We start from the raw sequence: 20,006 nt of genomic DNA, 5'->3' as shown, positions 1-20,006 counted from the left end.
TGAGTGAGTTTGTGCACTGTGGAAAAAAATTATTTAGGCTTTACAGCTGGCTTTAGGGATGATAGTAGAGAAATAAGCTGACCATGTGCTATTTAGAGCAATTCTGTACCTAAGCAGGTGCTCTGGTATGCTATGGTACGCTATAGAGTGTACAGTTAGGCTGATTTTCCTATATAGACTCTCAAGGTGTCACCCAATCACTCATTTTCCGAAGCTCAGGAGTGAACCAGGGAGAGGTGCAGGAAGAGGGAACCAGACTTATACTGGTGGGAACATGTTCTTCTAAAGCTTGGGAACTGACAAGGTTATAGCTGCACAGAATCTCAGAGGGGCGAGAAAATTAAGCAGAGTCAAGAACAGAAAAAGCATAAATAGAGGGAGAGAAAGATATTAGATCAATCCCTTTGAGATTAGGATGATATCAAGGTTTTTTGTTTTGATTTTTGTAGTGGAATAGTGAAACTGAAATCAATAAGCTTGTGGTCAGAGATACCTGGTTTAGCCCAGGGGAACAGATCAGGTCAAGTGTGTGATCATGAAAGTGGGTGGGAAAGTTTACATGTTTCATTAGAATAAAGTTTTCCAGTACTGACATAAGTTCCCTGTTCATAGCACAATCCGTGTCTACATGGATACTAAAGTCATCAAGTCATATTACAGGTGAAGATGTTGTACAAGCAAGAGTAAGAAGTTCACTAAGGAGGTCGATAGATTAGCATTTTAAGAAGAGGTGTTGGACCAACCACCTTCAATGTCAGATAATGGAACTGTGAGGCAGCAATACTACCTGATGTCTTGGTCTGACAGTTCAACAATCCCTGAAAAGTAGAAATTAGGTGAATATTTGATATTCATTAATGGTATGATATTTGGTATTTATAATACCATGATATTTATAAATCTGTGTAGAACCAATAACCCATGGATATAAAAATAGATAGCTGTTGGCCCACAGTGATGACAGTTTTGTGTTGCATCACATAGGATCTCATCTGGGTCAGAAAATTTCAGAATTAATTTCATGTAGAGACAGGAGAGCAAACACCTCTCTCCCATCCTCATCACTACATTCAGGGAAATATTGATGGCATCATGTGTAACTTTACTGCTGTTTAATATGAAATTGCACTCAGTGTCAGAGCAGAAGACTCTATGGAAGATAATGAAAATGACTGGAAACATCAACAGGTTTTATCTAACACTTTTAAGGCTCTTTACCAGAAAATATACAGGTATGAAGCCAACAACTTTGTAGTTGATGCCTCCCACCCTTCTACCCTTTACACTTTACCGTATACATTTTAATACACTGAGGATACTATTTCATATTCCTTGATAACATGTAAATAAAGAATAAAGTCTTGGTTCAATTCTTACCAATATTCTTTACAATATTCCAACACTCTTTTGTGGGAAACTTTTACATCTATCAATCACATTTAAGCATGGTAGATAAATAAACCTTGTTTTGCCTGTCTGGCTGCTAGGGATGTAACTAAACATAAATACATTATTTGGATTAAACAGACACATCATGTGATGACAGAGAGTATCACTACCAGAGATATTATGTGATGATGGATGGGTGAGTTTGTGCACTGTGGTGAAAAGTGTTTAGGGTTTACAGCTGGCATTAGTGAAGATGGTGGAGAAATAAGATGATCAGGTGCTGTTTGGAGACGTTCTGTATCTAAGTGGGTGCTCTGTGTAAGCTAGAGCGCATACAGCTAAGCTGCTTTTCCTATATAGATGCACAAGGGGTCACCCAATCACTCAGGAGTGACGAGGTGAGGAAGAGGTGCAGGAAGAGGGAATATGTTCTTATATTAACCATTGTAGCAGACACAGAAAGATAATGGAGTTTGTTCGACTAATTAAGGATGACGTTCCCCAATCCTGCTGTTTTGGCCTTGGGTTTTGCCTTATAACTGCTCAGCACTGCCTGGAATTCACAGCTACAGAGCACACTGCCGACAACAGCACCCTTCACCTTCTTCTTACCTCTTTAAAAATAAAAGAGAACTTTTCTCACATCTGTGTTCATACATATATTGAGAAGAAGCCTTTATTTGTCATGTATAAATTACAGCACAGTGAAATTCTTTCTTCACACATCCAACTGAAATTGGGGTGAGTCATGATACAGCACTCATGGAGCAGTGAGGGTTAAGAGCCTCGCTCAGGGACCCAACATGTGGCTTGAACCCCATTCTGCTGATAAACAAAGCAACAACACAAAGGAAAGAAACCAAAGTCAGAAGTGGGATCCAAACCTTGGCCTCCAGGGGAGGCTGCAACCTGACCGCAGCATCTTAGATCGCTCAGTCATCCTAACACATTAAACTGGAACAGATTATCAAGCTAAGAAGCTGAACTAAAATCAGTTAAACAATATCTAATCAGATTGACAGGTCCTCTGTTGAAGTGCAGGATTCTGTGTAGGTTTTGTAGAACCACAGAAACTAAACTACACTATTCCAATACTCAACTGTTTTATTTGTTAATACTGATAAATCAAGTGTTAGTCATTTAGATAACATTTAGATATTAGATGTTAGGAGAAATTGGACTGCTAATCTTTGTTGGTCAATCAACTGGTCAATAAACAATAATCATCAGCAAGAAATGGAATTTCCACCTGTTTTGTTTTGTAATTTTGGATTGGAATTTGAATTGTAGTGTTTCATAAATATTTCTGTTTTTACCTAGCCTACTAGAGGCAATATATATATATATATATATATATATACATATACACTACTCACAAAAAGTGAAGGATATTCAGTTTCCGGGTGAAATTTCAGGATGCACCTAAAATGCACTATAACCTTTACAGGTGAACTTAATTTGACCTTCTCTACACTTTTGAATGCACATGTCCAACTGTTCAGTGTTTCAGTACTTTTTGCATTACTTGCTGTTCTCTAACAAGGTGCTTAACAGCAAAATTCACAACTGGTGTTTGATCCATGAATACCAATAAATTTTCTGGTTCAATTAGAATTGGTATTTAAACAGTCCTCTTCATTATGCTGTTCACATTTTGACATCATGAGACCAAGACCACACCTAACAAATGATCAACAGTACCTCGCCATTGTGAGGCTTCAAACAGGATGTTCTCAGAGGGAAGTGGCCACTGAGCTTAGAGTGTCACAGAGTGTCATCAGCAGGTTGCGACAGAGATACAGAGAGACTGGAAGAGTCACAGAAAGGCATAGAAGTGGACGTCCTTTGGCCACATTCCACATTGATTACCGCTTCATTTTGAACAGTGCCCTGCGGATGATGAATGCCACTCAACTCCAGGCACATTTAAGGGAGGTGAGAGGCACCCAAGTGTCACGTCAGACCATTCGAAACCATTTACATCAGCGTGGTCTGCGTGCTAGACGACCTGCAAGGGTACCTGACCATACCACCAGGCACAGGCGTCATTGTCTTGCATGGGCCAGGGAGCATTTACGCTGGACGAGGGACCATTGGGCCTCAGTGCTGTTCTCTGATGAAAGTCGATTCACGTTGAGCAGAAATGATGGCCGCCAACGATGTTGGATACTTCAAGGAGAGCGCTATGCATCAGCCACTGTTGTGGTGGTGTTACAGTCTGGGCAGGTGTGTCTACTCAATACAGAACTGCCCTACATCTTGTGAATGGTACAGTGACAAGCCAATACTACCTGAATAACATCATTAATCCATTCATTGTGCCCCTGCATGAACAACACAGGCCTAATTTCATCTTCATGGACGACAATGCTCCAGCTCATCGAGGTCGCATCATTAGAGAACGGCTGCTGGAGGCTAGGGTTCCTCAAATGGAGTGGCCTGCACTTTCTCCAGACCTGAATCCCATAGAAAACCTATGGGATCAGCTGAATCGCCGTGTAGAGGCTCGTAACCCTGCACCCCAGAACCTCAATGACCTGAGGGCTGCCCTTCAAGAAGAGTGGAATGCCATGCCTCAGCAGACAATAAGTCGACTCGTGAACAGCATGAGATGTCGCTGTCAAGCTGTAATTGATGGTCAAGGGCACATGACAAATTATTGAGTCACTGACATTTTTTGTTGTGGTATACCCACCACGTCTGAACGCTGATGTTGATAAAAACATGCAACAAGTGGATCTGATCATCTCCTCTGCTGCTGTATCAGACTCTGCTCTATACTACTGTGCTCTGAGGCCCACAGTGACAGGAAATCCAGCTGCACTGTACAAAAACTTTCACACAGTTTAATTACACTGAAGGCAAACATACTACTGTTTTTTTTATTTAGGCTGATCCTATTAGGGTTTGCTACAATGGATCGTTTGTATATTTTGATTTGATGCAGGTTTTACAGTGGATGCCCTTCTTGATGCAACCCTCTGTGGAAAATATTTTTCTGATACTATAACGCTCTATTTAATACTACTCAATTAATCCTTTGCTATTATCTGTCTCCAGCTCCACATTAACCTGACAGCTCAGTCAAGCAAGGCTCTAACTAAAAAAATCCAAACTGCCCAGACTGGATGAATGCAGATACAAGGTTTTATTTGCAATCAGCGCTGGTTACAAGAATTGAGCTGCTCACGAATGAACATCCCAACAACCTCCGAAATAATCATCACAAAACATAGTCTTTTAATTCTTTTCTCTTATCTTTTCATAATATTCAAACCAAACCCTCTTTTCTGAGAAAGTCACTCCTATTTTCTTCCTGAAATATCAGGTTCTTTTTGGACACCATTATCTCTTACTTTTTAACTCTTTCACATTCCATTATAATCAGACTTCCGAGGTCAGTTATAAAAATAGTGGACATCTGTGCACTTATCAATAGGACTTTTCCAGCTTGTTTTCCAGTTATTCCTAGCTCTATCTCCTGCTACCCTTGACTTCCTATGATGTGCTGCGCTTCTGCTCAGGACGTTGGGCACAGCTCCAACCCCAGCCATACCAAGATTGATACACCGTCCAAATCTCATCTACTGTCAACAAAGTCTCGCACCCAAACCTCGTAGTGTTAAACCCTTCATTGTTAAAACTGTAAATAGAGGTGCCCAATAAATTAAGGTGGTGCCTGACAACCCAACCATGCTGTCCTCTGATTATTTTATACAAACACAAACAAGAATGCATTCATATACACTCTAAACACTAAAACATTCAAAACCACTTTAAACACTCTAAACCACTTTAAACCATTCAAAAATTACTCCCACACCTCCCAATTAATCTCAGCTTGAAAATGCACAGACTTGTGCAACCACCAGTGGCTGGGTTGGTTCTGTGCTTAGGCCACAGTGGGGAGAATGCAGGATCCTAGACATTAGTCTCTTTCTGTTTATATTACATATTCACAACAATTACCTGATGTATGCTATTGAATTGATTTACTTACTGTACATAGTGAGATACATACCACTGATTCTCACTCTAGTTACAGGTCATTTATTTTTATCTGTTTATTCATTTTTGATGATATTATGATATTTAGTCAGCTTTGTTAATGGTTTGCTTAACCTATTGCTGGCTATATATCGTCATATTGTGTAACTTGAGTATGTATCTTGTTTTGTTTGTTTGTAATTGAAGAATTAAAAATATAATAATAATAATAATAATAATAATAATAATAATAATAATAATAATAATAATAATAATTGCTTTTCTCTCTAAACAACAGTTTGTTGATTTGGGAAAAATATTGTTGTTTTAAAAGATACTGTATTTCCCTAGTTTACTCAGTTACATTAGATAGAAAGTTTTTCAGAAAAGTCCACAGAGCCATTTCTGAATTTAATGCAGCTGAGGCTCTGTACAGAAGTTCAGAAATTACTATTTGTTGTTCTAATTTGTGAATTTAAAGAAAAAAGACTTGTTTGTTAAAGTTTTTCTCTTTACTCCAGAAGATGGCGTAGTGAGTTATCTTATTGTGGGCCAAATACAAGGACCCTGCTCACATCCCCAAGAATGTAGACTTCTGTGATTATAAATACTTCTTTGCAAAATAATATCGACTCTATCTGTTGTTTAATCCACAATAAAGAATAATAGATAACAGAATGAAAAGAGGCTGGTTTGTTCCTCACATAATAAAATACCACCTCATGAAAATGTAATCCTATTTAATAAACATGCTTTCAAATACCTTATTGTCCAGACACCACTTATAAAATACAAAAAATAATAAAATAAAATATTTACTCATTTTAATTAATAGTAATTTTTTCCTGCTGTCAGTTTTTGTTTGTTTACAATGTAAAGAGTTTCAGCACAGTTTCCCAAACAAGGCTTAATGTAAAGCCAGGATGTTTCACTGTCATCAACACTGGAGACACTGTCATGTGATGCTGGGGGGTGGAGCTTCCTGAACATTTATCATGGTAATATATTAGAGTACAGAAAGAGCTTTTTCATTCAGCTAAAACCAGTCATCATGTTCACTGTTATATTCATGTGTCTGTGGCTTTCACTAGGTGAGTTAACACCTTTTGTTAGTTTAGATATTATGTATTGTTTATTAATTGTCTGGTGTTATAGAAAGCATGATTTCTGTGTGTAATTCTGGCTTGATTGTGTAAAACTTTAAGTTCTCTTCTCTATGACAGGTGACTCCATGGCAGATTCAATAAAGCCACTTTCCACTCAGAATGTTGTAGATGAAGGTGATGATGTTACTCTGTCCTGTGAATATGAAACAAGTGCTACAGACTTCTCCCTGCACTGGTACAGGCAATATCCAAAATCTAAACCTGAGTTCCTTCTTTATATTTACAAAAATGGAGATCTAAGTGAAAACCGTCCCCCAAGAATGAATGCTACACTTAAAGATAAGAAAGTGGATCTGATCATCTCCTCTGCTGCTGTATCAGACTCTGCACTATATTACTGTGCTCTGCAGCCCACAGTGACAGGAAATCCAGCTGCACTGTACAAAAACCTTCACACAGTTTTGTTATACTCAAGGCAGTTCTGCTGGTGACAATCCTTTATTCTTGAGTGCAATTTATAATTAAATTAGAAGTGCACTAAAGACAAGGCATGGCTCCACATTTATCACCTTGAACTGTATATATCATCTAACACCAATCACACAGACCAGCAACGAGGTAATGAGAAAAACCTCCAGAACTAAGGACTGAGTTTTAGGCTTCACAGGAAATAAGAATTAGACCTCACATGCTTTGTCACTTCTGCTGTGATGGAGTATATCTGAAATTTAACACTGCAATGTGTGTGATTTAAAGTTTTGTTGCTTCATTTTATGTGTGTACTTTAATCTGTTTGTGTTAAAGCATTACACAGGAAACCTGCTCTCCACATAGCATTATCTCTACAGATGGTATAACCACTACAGAACAATTCCTGGTATTTTTACACAAGTGACTAGAACTGCCTTATTTATTAGTGCATCATTAGTTTTCTGATCTTTTGCACAGTGTTCAGTGTGAGAAACATCAATTCAATTCAATCTGAACTCTGAACACTGTTCCAAACACAGAGACCACAGATTATCAGATATGCTCTTGTCATGTAATGGAGTGCAAGCAGAGACTCTGGTAAAAAGTGTAGAGTAAAGACAGAATTATCTTTTAAATGTTTTGCATGGTTTAAAGTAATATAAGTTCTCAAAATAGACCTACACAAAGCAGAAAGAAAGAATAATAACATCAATAACATCAAATCCCCCAAACTGTTATTGTACAATAAAATAAAACTGAATACTTAAAAAAGTTTTTCGTGTGCTAATGAGACAGGAGGAGCGCAGAAAGTCACGTGACACTTCCGTGTGTCCTAATTAGCATATCACAACAATGATGGATTCTTATAGAAGAAAAAAGTCAGTGAAAAAGAGTCTTTGTTACATGACAGTTGTCTTCAAGCTACTTTGTTTCTGCTCACTCCCAATTTAAACTCACATGACACTGCATAATTGTTCATTTACTGAAAGCTTAATGCAGGCTAATTTATTCCAAATCAGAGTAACCTGCTTTCATCCTTTTTTATTTTTATTCCCTTTTTTTTGTACAGCACTTTGGCAAACTAAGGTTGAATTGAAATGTGCTTTAGAAATAAAATTGAATTGAAAATTGAATTAAATTGATATATACAGATGTCGGCGCTTTGGTATTTAAATGCATGTGTTGTACTTCACAGAATGTCCACCAGGTGGCACATGGTACACCTCTGGCCTGAGCACATTATACAGTATAATCACTCAAAGTTTGCTATGTAGTCTTCATACTCTTGTTAAATACGCTTGTAATTTATCACGTTACATTAAAAAGTGTCCAGTAAATTTGTTAACTGCACATGTAATGTAGTGATTGTGAGAAAACATCCACAATAAATTCTGAAAGACATAAACACAGTTTCTGAAGTATATATTTTAATACTTTAATACATATATAATAATATTTACATTTTAAATGAATATGTATAAATTTACCCGTGACTGTGTGAGTGTAAAGCTGCGAAGTATTTTATGTGCTTTGTAAATACTTAATTGCGCTGGTGTTGTCCTGCCATTTGCACAGAACTTGTTTTTGTTCAACTTTAAAGATGCCTGTGCAAAGATAAAAATTAAAATGGAAAACCTCTTCAGATTAAAGTCATTATAATGCAAAATTTAACTGGTAGTTATTCCAGAAAAAAAGTCAAACTAAATAAAATTGTGACAAAGTAGTAATATTTCACGAACAACGTTAACACTATGAGAATAACGTAAAAATCACGAGATTCGTAGCAATACGGGATTAAATTCGTGATATTTTGAGAATAATGTCATTATTTACATTAACATGTTTAGAGTGATGAATAATATATTAGGCCTATTTGTGTATAGTGAAATTAAGGTATGAATAAAACGACTTATACATATGCATAAAAGTGCATAAAAATGAAACTTGACTCATTGCATGCACATCCATCTGTTTTAATAATAAGGTAGGTATAACTTATCTGCTTTGAACATTACTCCAAACACGTTGATGTATATGGCCTTATAAATAAAACATTACAACTTAATCCCTACAGTATATTGCATGAGTTTAATACTGTTGCATGAAGTCAAACACATTAAATGACGTGCTTGGAAACGGAATTTCTCTCAGAAGCAGATTAAAACAAGCAACAAAGAAAGTAAACGTGTGGAATTCATATTTAACATTTTCAGCTGTGAGTTTTCAATGTCATAACTTCATGGTTAAAAAGTTTAAAAAGTTAGTATGAAAGGTTAAAGTATTGTAAGTTATTGTGTCTTTTGAGACACAGCCCTGACCTCTAACTCCAAAAGATATGTTTAAGAGGTGAAGTCAGATGCACTGATTCTCACTCTAGTTACAGGTAATTCATTTTAATCAGTTTACCAAAAGTTTTAATTCTTACAATCATATTTAATGAGTTAATTAGTTGCATTAATTAATAACCATGTTTTTTATTATTCATCCAGTCATTTCTTTATTTCTTAAGTCAATATTAATAAAACGTATAAACCAGTATAAATGAAGATTCTAAAACCACATCAAAGATCCTTCCTTTACCAACCTGTTATCAGAAAACCACAGACACAAACAATGTTTGTGGTAATTCTGTGGCATAAATCAATAAATAAAAAAAGTAGTAAAGTATATATATATAGTTACTTAAATGGTTTGAGGAAATCGATGGCCTTAAATGGTTTGAGTTGACGGAACACAAACTGATAAAGTTAGTCTTGATTAATTTGAGTTCAGTCAACTCAAACCATTTAAGGCAATCGGTTTCCTCAAACCATTTGTGTAGCTAAAATGTTATTTGGACTTAATTACATCTGTTACCTGAACACAAACAGATTTAAAGACTAAGCAAAATCGAACTTTCCTTGGTTCCAGGAACCAAAAAAAAAAAAGTCAGCTTCTTGGGGTAGCTGATATGAAGGGCATAAAGCAGCCCAAAAAGCAGCATCAGAGCACTGACCCAGGATTTTGAAGACATCACCATGTCATCTTCAAGGACAATCAAGACATACAAACAAAAAAACAAAGAGGCAAAACAAAATTAATACCAGTGGTTCCCATTAGAATGAACTAAACCTTATAATTACAACATAACAAGCCTCTGCAAATAGTGCAGATCATGTTCATGACTTTGGAGTATGAGCTTTACATATGACAATGATATAAACATACAGAAAACAATGCACATCAAATTTAGATATTATATTTAGATAATGTGTTTAATGTGTGTGTTGAACCATGTTAATATTTTAGTAAAGTCTAAATCAAAGTAATTTTTGAAGCTTGAAAATACAGATTGCCTTTAATTGGACAGACAAAAGGAGAGAAAAAGATTTAAACGTACCTTTAACAAAAATCTAATGGAATTACACGAGGGTGAGTAAATGAATTATATAATCATCATTTGAGTAAACCTTTCCTTTAAGATTACTGAAATGATCAACTGTACAGCTACTCTAGCTGTATTTTTTTCGATGTCGACAAAAAGATCAAAATGTTTCAGAAAGTAGTCCTGATGAGCCTTACCGTCTTGAAAACATCTGACGAGTCTTCCTTCAAGTAAAGCGGCAGTCCAGCCAGGACAAGAGTTCCAATGACACTGATGTCATCCTGATCCTTAAAGACAAAACAAAAAATGACCATACTTTTAATTCCCAACTAAGCAACATTTTGAATTTATTAACATGATTAATGATGAGACAACATTCTAACACTGCAAACCTAGCTACAACATGTAACAGCACTAGTTATTACCTGGCACTTTCTTACTAATCCACATAACAGGCAAATTCCTTTAGGCAGTTTAATAACAGCACAAGCACATTTTAAGGATTAGTTCATCCACACACAAAAATTGTCATCATTCACTTACTTGCATGTTATTCTACACTACTTTGTGTAATTTATTTATTTTGTTTGTATAGACTACTGTTTTAGAATGCCTTCATGTTTTTGTCTTTTCTGGCAACTGAAAACATTCATCATTATTATATTTAACTGATTTTATTTATTGATAATGTTTTTAACCTGTACAGCCCTTGAGTATGTTCAATGGGAATTCCACTTACTTGTTCATGATAGTCTTTTAATATTTTAGCCATCTGGTTGCCAATGGTACCATCCTTCGATGCCTTAGCTCGGAAAAGTGTCAGGAGTTGTAGAGTGTGCTTGTCCAGGGAAATGTAAAAGGTTTGCTGCAAATTACAGGACTTGGTTACAGATGTATGTTATCTAGCTAGCGAACCTCGCTAATCATTTCATTTACACAATATCATATAGAGTGTAAAGCTTGCTGAACTCGGGTGAAGGTTTTAATAATTATTCCGTATAATATTTAGATTTCGGATGATGGACTGGGACAGGAGGTTTTTGAGACTTTAATCAGTCACCGTGTACGGTGAATTTACACAAGCTAATGCTAATGCTAGATACTGCTAACTAATGCTAATATTTGTCTGTTTATTCTCAGCTTAACTAGTTTACAAACTCACAGGTTTATTAACGTTTCAGCGTTAAAAAGGAAATTTTTGTATTTTTACGTCTCCCTTTTTTTAAATATCAAAATCCTCTATTTCTGGGTGTGGGTGAAAAAAACACTGGTTTATCTACACTGTTAGCAAGCCTGGATAATTAACTTGGTAGCATCATTAAGATAAATATCGTAATGAGTAATGCAAACCTTTTAACCGGTAAACAAACCTTTCCTTTATTTTACTCAAGCTGTTTTTACTGTAAGGAACGTGACAGAATGTTAGATGTGTTATTATGAAACTGCGATGAGAAGAAGCACTTATGATGGGGCGGCGGGAGGAAATGTACAGTACATCATCTTTTTTGGAGAACAGGACATGTTTAGGCTTACATCCTGCTTCGTGTTAAGGTGTAAATTAAGTAGCCATCTAGAACACCATAAGTGAATTACAGAGATTTTTTTGTTTTTTACGTTTTAACAGGATGCAGTTGGTGTACAGCTGGCCTCCGTGGCTCCGATTCGGTTCCTGAGGACTCCTTCTCATCGGGACTCCATCAAAGCAGAGCTCTCCGGGTCCTATGTAAGCTTATGAATGCCTGTGTAACATGACAGCTGTTTAAATCTGAAAGACTTTGATAATAGAGAACTCCATTAGGACTCCATTATGTAAAGTTAATTTCTTTTTGTAACTTTTCTGCTCTCTGCAGGCCTACCACTACAACCTCGTGGACGTGTTTTACGAGCTGCTTCTCTGCGGATACTTCACGAAGGGCTTAACGCCTCAGCCAGTAAGCGTCTTATCGGGAGATTTAAAAGCGATGCTTGAATGTAGTTTGAGAACAGGATCTATTTTATTTCATTTTGTTTTCCCATATTTTAAACCCTGGCATTAACAGAGCTTGTCGTCTCCCTTTCCTAAAGCTTCAGGGAGGACTCTCGGAGCGCCTGCTTGCGCTCATCAAGTGGGATGTAGACGTTCGGGAGCCTGGAGCAAAGATCTACTTCACAGTGCTTATTGTAAGTGTTCAAATATCTTCTGATGCCACGTTACACAAATGGTCAGCATTGTATCTCTAAGACAGTGACATTACACTGGATTTGTGTTTGTGTCATTTGTTGATAGGATCAGCTTACAGGCCTTTTTGTGGTACTGTTCTCTCAGCCCCTGGAGCTCTACACCGACCCGCCAGCTTTAGCCAGCACGGTTAGGCATCTCCTCGGGCAGCATGTCGAGAAGAAGATGGTGAAGACTTTGGAGAGGCTCTTGGCAATGTCCTTCCCTTACTTCTACACCTTCCCAGTACCCACCAACACAACACACACACACAAACACACAATTTATTGCACAAGTTCCCATTCCATACTTTGTTACAGTTCATATTTTGTCCCTACATTGCTCAAGCGCTCCACAGATGAGTATAAATTGATTTTGTAACATTTCAATTGTCACATTTTAAAATATCTCTCTTCTTTTTCCCCTTGACAGGTCTACACAATGATCCCAGGACTTTAGGACCAGAATTGCACAGTCAGTTGTAGCCTGTGTAGCATTTTATCATTCTCACTAGAAATAATTGCTTTCTCGTTACATTTCCAGGTTTAGTGTTAATGAATTTTCTGTGTTTGTCATTTCAACCAATATTAACCCTCCTCTCATCATCCTCCTATCCTAACTCTAATAAAGTATTTCATTTGCATCTATTACAGCCTCGGTCAGATCATTTCTATACATCAAGATATGTGTATATATATAAAATGTTGATTTTCAACTCAACTCCAATACATGACATTAGGTTTAAACTTTAATTCATGATAAAGGCACATGGTTACTTTTTGTTTATTCAGTACACTGTTACTCTGAAATGTTCATATAAGTGAAGCAGAGATAACATTCTGCTTTATTGGTACAAACAATATCCTATAATTATATATCCTGTATTTTTTTTTTTTCCATTCATACATTTATTTATTCTTTCATGTGTTTATTATTCCTGTGTGTATAAATGTATGTTACTTTACCAAATGTGAACTAAGATCCAGAACAAAATGTGAGCACTCCAGACCATAATTCCATTGTATAGTTACAAGTCAAAATGGATGAATAAGGAAAGTGTTAGTCAAATTTGCTTTCCTTTTATTGATCATAATGAAATTCATCAAGATTGAGTGAAAATGAAATGAAAATGGAAATTGTGTATTAACATTTGTATTTTCAGTTAAATGGATGTACAACATTTAAAAAATTTTAAATGGATCAGCAAAAATCCATTCACAGTTGCATTTCCCAGGTCTTAAGTGTTACGACCCTGACCTGTGGAAACAGCACTTACTCTTCCCTGCACCACCTTCCATTCACAAACCTGTGCTCCACCTCAGTCCTGCCTCCACATATGGCTTTCATGGAAGAGGTGAGAGGAAGAAGCCCTTTCTCTCCAAAATAAATGGCAGCATCTTAACAATTTCGGGAACAATATTTTTTTGGACTGATGGTTAATCATTATTCATAGTTTCATGTTTGGTGAAGGTCAAACAGAGTTTATCACAACAAACACCTCAGACCAAGTGTCATGTTGGTGGAGGGGTGAGGATTCGGTTGTTTTGCAGCCACAGGCTCTAGAAAACTTTTAATCATTTGGACATTGATGATCTCCACTTTATATTAGAATATTCTTGAGACAAATGTAAGACTGTCCATGAGCTTATGTTGTGCTGAAACTGGGTCATATTAAAGGACAATAATCACAAGCACACCAGCAAATTTGTCTCTTTAAGGATGCTGAATCTGAGGACTTGTTTTTGTCTAGGTTAATGTCAGAAATACAGATAAAAAAGAAAAAGACGGGTTATTCTTGTGTTCTGATATGCTGAAATGCTGTAATGATTCCAAATGAATCTGTGAATTGAAAGTGTGAACTATTCCCAGCGTGGTGAGCAATACTTTTGTTTAAAATATATTGATGGTTCTTGATGTAAATAATGTATATGTCTATTTAAATTCAGCTCCTGCAGATGGCAGTACATGACATGAAAATACTCTAGAACTGAACCTGATTGGACCTGGACACAACAGAACCATGTGGAGTGTTAAAGTAGCCATGAACATTAAACCTGAACAAAGCTTCAGCACAGATACATGGTGTGTGGAGTGCAGTCCGACTGAAACACTTGAATTACTGCAGAATCTTGAGCTTAATACAAGATGCTTATGTATTTGTGCACATGCTCTCAAACACCACCTTGTTAGGGGTTTTATATTGTTATAATTTGGTGTTTTGTTTAGACTTTAAGGCTGTACTATAAATCTGCTGAAGAATTTAATTTCACAATAAGAATTGTTTGGAATTGCAACAATATATTTTGTAGATTAGAAAAGGTTTAAGTTCATAGAAGTAGGAAATACAGGAAGTAAATATATGAATCTTTTGCTCATTAAATTCTTTTAGAACATGTGTGTGTATTTTACATAAAGTGGCAAATCCTGCACTCTGATTGGTTAAAACAGAGGGAATCTACAGTTGAGGCTTTGTACACAAGAAATGCTTAGATGCTTCACTGAAGACAGAGTAGAAGGAAACTTGACATTTACAATAACATAAAAAGGAAACTTTCAGAAGAACAGAGGAAATTAAAACATGATGGCTTTCTGTGTTTCTGTTTTTACCATGTTCATAGGTAAGCTTATATTTTATATATCCCCATATATCATGTTTAAATGTTTTTTAACTAGTAAAGAAATGTTTCCATGTGTGAGTGTTTTAGATTGTAAGCATGTACTGTATGTATACTGTATAATATAAAATGATAATATTCTGAAATAAATGTCCTCTTCAGGTGAGAGCACACAGGACAGCATTACTCCAACATCTTCTGCTGTCTATGGTAAAGAGGAGCAAGCAGTTACACTCTCCTGTGATTATAAATACACTGTTTCTATGAACAATCTACAGTGGTATGGACAATATTCCAATGCAGCACCAGAATTCCTCGTTCTGTTGACGGAATCGGGAGGGAATCAGACAGGTGATACTCCTCATCCTCATTTGTCTGCTAAAGTTCATGAGAGTCTGAAGCGTGTGGTTTTGGAGATCTCGCGTGCTTCAGTATCAGACTCTGCGCTGTACTACTGCGCCTTGCAGCCCACAGTGACAGGAAAGTCAACTTCACTGTCCAAAAACCTACAGAGACCTCAAACATGAAAGTGTTAAAGAATCACAATAAGAAGAAAAGACTGGAAGCTATGCATAACATCAGCATTCTGATTATTGATCCAATAGAAATGTATGTATATAACCATATATGAATACTTTATTTGAATTGAATAGACAAAACATTCTAAGTGAATCCAAATACAGATAGAAAAGTTAGGTGTGTGTTTGAAGAAGCCACATGTTCACTCCCTCTGCAGTATTAAGTGCAGTTCTCATAAACAATAGTGGCAGGTTTGATGGTTTATTTACTTAATGACAGTGTAAAGATCACATGCTGGAATTTGATTATGTTCTAGGAATAAAAATGTGGATATTGTACAACTCTTTTGACAAGCAGCTGATCTGATTTATTTTTATTTATTTGTTTGTTTGTTTGTTTGTTTGTTTTACTGAGAATGAGATTTAATGTGTTCATCATGTGTGTCTTTGCAGGGTGTTTAATATATTTTTGAGAATTACAGGATACCTGAAAGTATGTATAACTAAGAATAAGAACTCTTACCAAACCATACCCCACCAGCCACCTGAGTTTCTTTAGCAACCAGCTAATTCAATTTTATTACCAACTGGAATCATTTGTAAACTTACTGCAAATATCACAGAAACTACTTGAAGCCTCATAATATTCACCAAGCTATACTGGAGCAACAGTACAGTTTCCAGCAAAGAAGCTACAATCCTGTAAACTTGACCTATACTGAAACCTCCACCTGACACTAAAGCAAGCTTGTTCTACAAGAATTGATTTTGATCTTCATGTCCACCGAGATTAATGACATATTTGACCCAATGGCAAGAGCTGCTTACTTGGTTCACACTTAGCGTCTGGATTCCAAAAAGGTTCGAATCCCACAGGAGCCTCGCTTTATTGTTAACTTGACTTTGTGTAACCGAGTTCCTTTTACTCGGACCCCAGTCCATATGAACAGGAAGGTCATACAGTTACAGAGTACAGTGAACCTCCATTGGCGCACATCAAGCTGAACAGGGACAACCTGGCTCGTTGGTCTAGGGGTATGATTCTCGCTTTGGGTGCGAGAGGTCCTGGGTTCAAATCCCCGACGAGCCCCGGTTCTACATGGAATAGAGTGGTTGGGACAAATCTAATGGAAACTTGCACTGCCTGCTTGGTTCTCGCTTGGAAGCTTGTTTCTCCAGAGGTCCAAGAAGGTTCAAATCCCACTGTAATTACCTCTGAAAATTAAAGCTCCAACCTGGAGCCTAACTCTGGAATACAGGGAGTGGGATGGAGAATGTCACACTTTGTGGAGACATGAACTTCTGAAATATTAATATAATAGAGTACAGAAAGACCTCAGACTATTGTCATTTTACTAACACCATTCATCATGTTCACTGTTATATTCATGTGTCTGTGGCTTTCATTAGGTAAGTTAACATTGATCTTTTCAGAAAGGAGATAATAAATTAATGATTAATTAGCCTGTGTGATGTTAAGAATAAATAGAATATGAGTTATATAACTCAAAACTATTTGCTGTTTGAAAAAGCAAGGTGTGAAACGGAGCAGCCGGCATTGACACCAGTTGCCAAAACCGGGGAGCTATTTCAGCACCTGGGTCTGGGGGCTCCAGTACCATGTGAGCTCGTTTTTTTTTTTTTTTTGCAGCCAGGCAGCCAGCTAACGGCAACTCTTAAGCACATTTGCAGAAAGCACAGGAGCCACAACCCCTGTAAAGCCTTTGTGGTGCCAGAGCCCACAACCACTGCCTTGAAAAGGCTCAGCTGGCAGCGAATTTGAACCCACGCCTCCAAAGAGACTGGAGCCTAAATCCAGCGCCTTAGACCACTCGGCCACGCTACCCAAGGGCTCAGTACTTATAGACCTCTGTGGAGAGCACACTGACATACTGTCTGGGTGTGTGGTACACAGGCTACACAGATGAGGACAGACAAACTGTGCAGAGGGTGAAAAACAGCTCAAAAAATCATCGGCTGAACTCTGCCCTCCCTGGATGACATGTCCAGGTCCCGCTGCTTCAGCAAAATCAAGGCCATCACAGGAGACTCCTCACATCCTGCTCATCACTTGTTTGACCTGTTGCCATCTGGGGGGCGCTTCAGGTCAACAAAGTCTCACACCACCAGACTTACAAACAGCTTCTTCCACTGGGCCATTCGGACTGCAAACAATCACTGCACACACACACACATTCTACCTAATAAAATGTGCAATTCCACTGTGCACTTTAATCTGTCTTTGAACTGAGTACAAGTTATAACTTAATATTGGCTTTGCACAAATTAGATTTCAAGCAAATATATAACTGGGAACATTTTGTTGCAGCTTTATGAATGTTCTGCTTATATTGCAGTAGCCCTTTAAAAAAGGGTACAAGTATGCATATGTATGAAAGGAGAGTCCATAACCTGAGGTACTGAGATATTGAGAAGGGTTCAGTAAATTAATTCTATTTTTACATATGTTTCTTTATTGACATGCACAGCCAATTATTACAACATTATTACAACAATACTAATTCTAACAAAGTCCTGAATATGTACAATATGGCTATATTTGTGGACACCTAACCATCACACCAGTATGTGGGCATTCTCCAAACTGCTGCACAATTGTAGGATGTCTTTATATTCTTACAAAAACATGTTCCAGCTCAATGAAGATGTTTATTACAAGTTTGGTGTGGAATAAAATGAGTTACCTGCACACAGCCCTGATCTCAAACCCGCTGAACACTTTTGGATGAATTAGAATTCTGACTGCACCCCAAGCCACACATGCCTGATGTTTTAGGGCTGTATGGACACATGGACATACAGTATCTCACAAAAGTGAGTACACCCCTCACAGTTTTGTAAATATTTTATTATATCTTTTCATGTGACAACACTGAAGAAACGACACTCTGCTCCAATGTAAGGTAGTGAGTGTACAGCCTGTATAACAGTGTAAATTTGCTGTCCCCTCAAAATAACTCAACACACAGCCATTAATGTCTAAACCGTTGGCAACAAAAGTGAATACACCCCTAAGTGGAAATGACCAAATTGAGCCCAAAGTGTCAATATTTTGTGTGGCCACCATTATTTACCAGCACTGCCTTAACCCTCTTGGGCATGGAATTCACCAGAGCTACAGGTTGCCATATATTTACAAAAATGTGAGGGGTGTACTCACTTTTGTGAGATACTGTAAATTGGCACTTACTGAACAATCATCTAATTTTTAATATTATTAGTGTATATTTTGCAACAAGTTTGAAGTAATATCTAAATAAAGCTAGTCTAAGTAGATTGGGTGAGCAAATGGCTGTGTGTGTGTGTGTGTGTGTGTGTGTGTGAAAGAGAGAGAGAGAGAGAGAGAGAGAGAAAGAGAAACAATTATTTTTTTCAATTATATTTCTGCACATATATAAATTTGGTAAGTTAATAAACAATTTTTTTTGGTGTTAAGGTTTTTCTCTTCAGTGAACACAAGATGGCGCAGTCACTTATCTTAATGTTGGTCAAGAACCAGAGCACCACACAACCTGCTCACATTCTCTGAGACATAGAGTATACTTGTTCTTCTATCATACATACTGCTGATATAATATCCTAACCCCTGCCCTGGTTACTCTTAGTGCCTAAGCTAATTTCAGAGATACCATTCTGATTAAACAACACAACTGTCCACTTAACACTAAACTGTCATAAGAATAAATTCTCATCTAATGTCATTTCTTTGGCACCTGCTGTGTCAGAAACATTAAAAACTAGAAACTTATATGTGAATGTGCCTTTATTCTTCTTTCTCTTCTTCTGATGCTATTGTGAGTACAGGAAAGTTTTATTTTTCAGATTTAACTGTTAGAGCTGAGAAATAAGGGATTAATTCAATCTTTATTACCAAGGGAAACTACTAATTTCTTCCTCATTCTTAAATAAATCATATTCTCTTCCACTTAGTGATTCTAACATTAATCTGCCTGCTGGTGTTTACACAAACTTTCTCTAATTTAGAGATATCACTAACATATGTAAAATAACATAAATACATTAATTTCCTGCTTTCAGTATGTGTTTACTTAAATGTCCTCTGGACAGGTTCCCCATATGAGGCTGAATGTAAAGCCAGGATGTTTCAGTAAGAATCAACAATCTGACAACAACATTGGTGACACTGTCATGTGATGCTGTGGGGTGGAGCAATTTTGAAGCTTTATGGTGTTAACATATTAGATTACAGAAAGATCTCCACTATTTTCACTGAGCTAAGACCAGTCATCATGTTCACTGTTATATTCATGTATCTGTGGCTTTCACTAGGTGAGTTAACATTGACTTTTTGTTATTGCAGAAATATTAACTATATTA

At 37.0% G+C, this 20,006-nt stretch overlaps 1 non-coding gene across 1 annotated transcript; it reads left to right on the top strand.

The window, feature by feature from the left end:
- Window positions 1–16,665: 16,665 nt before the first annotated feature.
- Window positions 16,666–16,737, top strand: trnap-ugg (transfer RNA proline (anticodon UGG)). The gene has a single exon. It is a non-coding gene; the product is annotated as a tRNA-Pro (tRNA).
- The last annotated feature ends 3,269 nt before the right edge of the window (window positions 16,738–20,006 follow it).

The sequence above is a fragment of the Hemibagrus wyckioides genome, unplaced genomic scaffold (genome assembly GCF_019097595.1).
Source record: "Hemibagrus wyckioides isolate EC202008001 unplaced genomic scaffold, SWU_Hwy_1.0 Contig30, whole genome shotgun sequence".
Classification (NCBI taxonomy): domain Eukaryota; kingdom Metazoa; phylum Chordata; class Actinopteri; order Siluriformes; family Bagridae; genus Hemibagrus; species Hemibagrus wyckioides.
This window is presented reverse-complemented; position numbering and strand designations above follow the sequence as displayed.